This window comes from Parasteatoda tepidariorum, chromosome 6 (genome assembly GCF_982258835.1).
Source record: "Parasteatoda tepidariorum strain Cologne lab strain chromosome 6, Ptep-v5.0, whole genome shotgun sequence".
Classification (NCBI taxonomy): Eukaryota; Metazoa; Arthropoda; class Arachnida; order Araneae; family Theridiidae; genus Parasteatoda; species Parasteatoda tepidariorum.
The window spans coordinates 69,314,248-69,320,247 of NC_141760.1; positions in this window are offsets into that span (position 1 = coordinate 69,314,248).

Below are 6,000 nucleotides of genomic sequence, written 5' to 3' on the forward strand. Positions count from 1 at the left end.
CCACACTACCAAAGATATCTGTCATAGAGTGAGCCACATTTACACAACACACTACAAAGAACAGCACACAGAAAGAAAGAAACATCCATTTTCTGAGTAGGTATCGAACTCGCAATTAATGGCTTCACAGTCAGGCACTCTAACTGCTTGCCTACCTGGTCGACACGCTTCGGTAGAAAAGAAAATTTTCTCCTTCTGCCCAACCCCAGTAAAGGATGGGAGGAGAGGAGGGTGGAAACCAGTTTCAAGAATTTCTGTTGTATGCCCCAGTTGCAAAGGCCTGTTTATACGGTCCAATTTCTTGAATCCGAGAAATTGGACGGATTTCTTTGGATGATTCGTCGACACTATGCAAGTTCTTGAATGTCGCCGATTCGTTGAAAGAAAAACTTGCGCATGCGCATTGTTGATATCCAACATTATAAAATAATACTTACTTAAGTTTAAAATTACTAAATAAATTCAAATAAAATCATGATAACACAAATAAACCGCAACATATCAATTTATTTGGACTAAAACATATGAAAGCAGACAACAAAATGACATAATTTGCTGCCTGCTTGTTGACGTCACAAAACCTAAGACGCTGATTGGTTAAGGGAGAAAAAACTTGGATGTAAAGTAGAACATGCTCTACTATCGTCCGAGAAGTTGGACCAAGTTCTTGGATGGTTGTTTACACGATCCAAGCTCAAAGCAAAACAAGTTTCCATCAATATCAATCAATCTCTGTCCAAGAAATTGGATCGTCTAAATAGGCCTTAAGCTGTTGCTTTTTTCTTGAATACGCTGCGACCACCCCAAACGTGGGAGAATTGGTTTACTTTATGCCTACGGAAGCTAGCCTTTTATTTCCATGTGTGTTCTTGGATCTAGTTGTCAGAAAAAAGGAAGAAAAATAAACATATCAGATAGATTTTAGAATTTTCCATCATTTCTTCTTCTTGAAATATCATCCACTGTTTCAAAACTTATCAAATGTTCTCTAAAATGTATGAAGAAATATTTGCCTCAGAGCAGTGTCTTTATTGCTCCCATTTCCACTGTGTAATAAGAGTTTATATACAACTCTATATTTTTCGCAATATGAAAAATATTCATTCGATAACTGATCGGGAACCATTCAGATGGTATAAAAATAAATAACATATTTTAATTTCAGGTTTGCAAAATCTATATAAAGCGTTTTGTACTATGTCAGGATTTCATATTACCACTTGGCTCAATTATTTTCTTATATACTCCATTCCATCTATAACACAAGCAATAATAAATTGCAATGTTGTACAAAATCTGTTGTTATGAAACATTCATTATAACAAGCAACCCTCAATACTCCAAAGAATAAATGTTTCATTAGGAGCAATCGTAAATCGATCTGCAAGAATCCTAACTTCCATCCAAACAATGGCCCACGAATCATTATCAGCAAGCTTTCTTAATCAATACTATTGACTCAAATAGAATCCATGTAAGAAGCAAAATCTCAATGACAGAATGACAATGTCTAGGGACGCAGTTAAGTAAAAATAATAGAAATGGAATGGTAAATTGATAAAACCCAAGAAATAAATGACTTAAGAATGGAGACGCGAAAACGGCGTTTATAAAACCCATTATGAAGTTAAAATGGGCAACTTGCTTCATTTTTGGATTTAGTGCAAAAGATATTATTAATTATAATAAAGAATCACCCTTTGTCATACAGCAGATGGAGTTCTAAAGAAACATTCCACAAATGAAAAAAATAGTTCTTTACAAACACGAAAGGGTAGTCTTTTAAATACTTTCGGAAATGTATCCATTGCTGTTTCTAAAAAAATGGTATATAGGAAAATTCTTCATTGTTATCTGTTTTCTATTTCCGAACAAAGAACTTTTACGCTAGATTTAAATGAAAAACAATTCGTTTTGTCCCCAACAATGGAGATAAAGTGTGTGTTTGCTGATCCATTGGGAGAAAATAAGCACTGTTCTGGAGCTAATTAACCGTGAATGATAACGAAGAAACATTAGAAGGAAAAAGTGAACTCTACACTATTTGCTTTTAAATTACTTCTTTAGAAACAATTTCGCGCGGAGGCAGTGCGGGAAAGTAAAAAACGAAATCATTCATTCGCTTATTTTTGGTTTGGTTTTCGTCGAGTGTTTTAAGCGATTCAGTTTGAGGAATGGGATGCTTTTTAGAGTAATTTATAGTTTTCCGTTAAAGTGGTTTTATAACAAATAACGCTTAGGTTAACTTTAGAGAGGTTGTTTAATTATAGGGGTTAAATCTATCCGTGATATTTCAACGATAAAAATGTATATTTTTGGAAGTTATTTATATTTCATTTATGAATCCATGCATCCCTTTGGAAAATGGCTTTTAGGAAAATTACAATTTGGTCTAAAACAATTTTAAACTCATTTTATGAAAATTAAATAATTGTGTTAGAAAAATGTATGGCTATGTACATAGGATGTCCTATAATATCCACACTTAGAACCCACACTTTATCCACGCACAGAAACCTCCTGAAATAAACTCAATGATACCTAAAAATTAAATCATTGGAAATTACTATTAAGCAGAGAAAATCTGAAACGCTACCAAATTCTGACGAAACTCTACTTTGGATATGAAATTGAAACTAACAAAGTCGTCTTGATTGCCAGAGGAAGGAGGCTCTCAATCATTGATAATTTCAGCAACTTTACCCAAGCAATTAAACTGGATTCAATTCATGTAATGACGCTTTAATCACTTGTGACGCATTAAAGGCAGAGAACGTTTTTGTTTCTTTCATGCGTAAATAATGATTTGAAATTTCTATTGTGTATACTTTTTGTCATTCTTTTTGACAAGGATTTTAAAATACATATATTGAAGGTAGTCATTATAGATAACCCTTGAAACTTCTTTAATTTGAATTAATTAAAATTGTTATGCCAATTGGTTTTAATGAATGGTTGATTCAAAATTAACCAAGTTTTAAATAACCGTTAGACAAATTGATATTTTTTTACTACAATCGATTAGTCTGTTTTTTGATTGAAGATAATATTAGTTAGTGCTGCTATATATTAATACTGTCAATAGAGTTTAGAGTGTAAACTTGCATATAAACTAGCTAAGTTTATGTGCAAACCAATTCTTTTGACACTTACAAATGAGACAGAATGCGTGTTTTCTAATCAAATGGGAGAAAATAAACAGTCTTAAGAGCCACGAATGATAACGAAGAAACATCAGACAGAAAAGTAAACTTTACACTATTTGCATTTAAATTAGTTCATTTGAATCAATATTTTCCGGAGCATTTTGAGGCATAGGGTATTTTTTGAATAGTTGATGATTTTTCAAAACTGAAACTTTGGCTAACTTTAGACATTTCTATACGATTATAGAAATAAAGATTAAATCTGCGTACTATATTTTAATCATAAAAGCATACAACTTGGAAATTATTCATATCTTCATTTTGAAATCGTGTATCCTAATAAGAAATATTTTTTTTTAGAAAAATATGTTTTTTCTAATTTTTTTAATTGCATTCTGAGAAAAAATAATATATATTTAAAAATATCGAGGGAACATGGAAAATAATAACGATTAGTGAAACGAGAAGAAAAATAAAATTATTAAAATAAAAAAATTTAAAAATATTTTTAAAAAATAAAGAAAATAAAAACTTTATATTAAAGAACTGGAAGTCAAAAAAAATAAAGAGATATAATCTTTTCACCAGCTCATACGATTATATCCTTAAAAAGGAATGTTCTTTTATATTTTGAATATATCCAAAGCAAAATTTATCAATTCAATAGTGTGAGGAACACTAAAAAAAATAAACAAAATAGAACACGTTAAGTACAAAATATATCACTCAAGAAACAGAAAATAAAATTCAGAAAAAAAAGCAGAAAATGAAACAAATAAAGCGAGTAGCGGATTCGAATGAACTAACTTGTACCTCAATCTTTCAAGACTGATTTGAAATATTTTCGTCATGAGATTGCTGGATTACAAAAAGTGAAAACAGTAGCGGATGGTGTTAAAAGCGTAAATAGAGAGTTTTGTTTTATGGCGTGTTAGTGCAGTACTGAAGCGCGTTTGATTTGTTAGTTATCGAGGTTTTGCCTGAAAATGGATAATTGTAATATAGACTAAAAAAGAATAAAATAAAAGAGAGATTAAAGAAGAAAATTAAGAAAATATTAACAAGTTTTATTTGCTGTGCATAAACTGCAAGCACACAAAACCCATAGAATAGGTTAAAAATACAACGAAAACATACAAAAAATATATATTTTCAAAAGAGAAGAAGAAAAGATTATTAAATAAAATAGCTCTTAAATTATTTAAAAAATTAAAGAAAAATTAAAATGCTGGAAAACAAATTAAATAAAATATATAATCTCCTCATCAGCTTACACGATTATATCAGCAATAAAGAGTGCTCTCTAATATTGAAACATTATAGGCAAAACAAAATACAACACTATAATAGTACGAGAAGCACCAAAGAGTTTGAAACGAAAATGGGACATAATTAGCAAAAAAAAAAAAAAAATCATATCAAGCAAAAAAGTACAAAAATGAAAATTCAAGAAAAATACAGAATTAAACTCTGAAAAGAATATGTAAAACAAATAATGAATTTAAGTGTACTTCCACTTCTCGGCATCTTCAAAAATAATTAAAATTATTTTGTAAATGATTTAAAATATTCAATAAAAATTAACTATTTACGTGGAATTCCTATGTTTCTAAAACATTTATTTAAATAAAATTTTAATCAGCTGAATAGAATCAAATGAAATTGTAGTTATGTTTACTTATCCAAACAAAAAATTAGACAAACTGTTCCTAAATTTGGTAAAAAAGCAATGCATATCCAACTAATGTAATTAAATTCATATAAAATCCTTGAGTTAATAAATTTATTAAAAATTTCTTTGCAAAATTTCTATTTTTGAGATGTCGTCTTGTGTCGTAATTCAGAAATAATCTATACAATTCATGCATCTAGAACAGTCCTGAGACTCATCAAAATATTCCAATTTTGATTTGTCTCCAAACTATGCGTCTGCTTCAATAATTACTTTTTAATGTTTAGACTATGTCACAAATTAAAATGCGATGTTTGATGCTAGATGTGAATCATCAATTCATTTTGGTCCGCATATAATAAATAAATACGAGCATGAAATTCGGAAAAATACTTGTGAAATACAACAATAAAATTTTTGGAGATGAATCTGTAAGACTTTAAACAAAATATTTAAATTTGAAAATGGAAGGATTTGCAATCAATCCATTAGAGTTTTATATTTTAGATAAACTGTCGTGAGTGCTTTGTCATAAATGCTTAATGTTAAGATGTTTCGCGTAATTCAAAGCTAGAAGCACCATATCCCTCGATATTCGAATTTTAAAATAATGACATTTTGCTTGCTTTGTTCGATTGACCTCATACTTCAAAGCTAATAAATGTAACGCAAGTACTATATGACAAATACTTGCTTGGAGTTTTGAAATTTTCTAGATTTCATACTAGAAAGACATTTATGAAAAATTAAAGCTAACATTAATAGATCAATAGAGCGCTTCCATTTCTAATGAAGGAATATAATTGAAGAAAAATTTTTGCTTGAAAAACAACTATTCAGAGAGACGCACCGTGACGTATAAAGCTATATAAACTATACAAAAAAGAAATACACCGTCAATATTTTTTAGGAATATATTCAAAAGAAACAAATTTATTTATATAAAATCTATAAGACTTGCTCAAAATTTAGTATTTGAATGCATTTCTATATCATACACGTATTAGTATTTACAGATGCATGTAAAACTTGAGGTTTCTAAAACATTTTAAAAATGCTTGTAACATTAATTAAATATTTGTTTATGATTTCTATATCTACAAGATTCAAACAGTAAAAAAAAGATATATATTGAGTAAACATTAAAATAGTCCTTTTATACTTGTTGTTCCGTGAAGACCA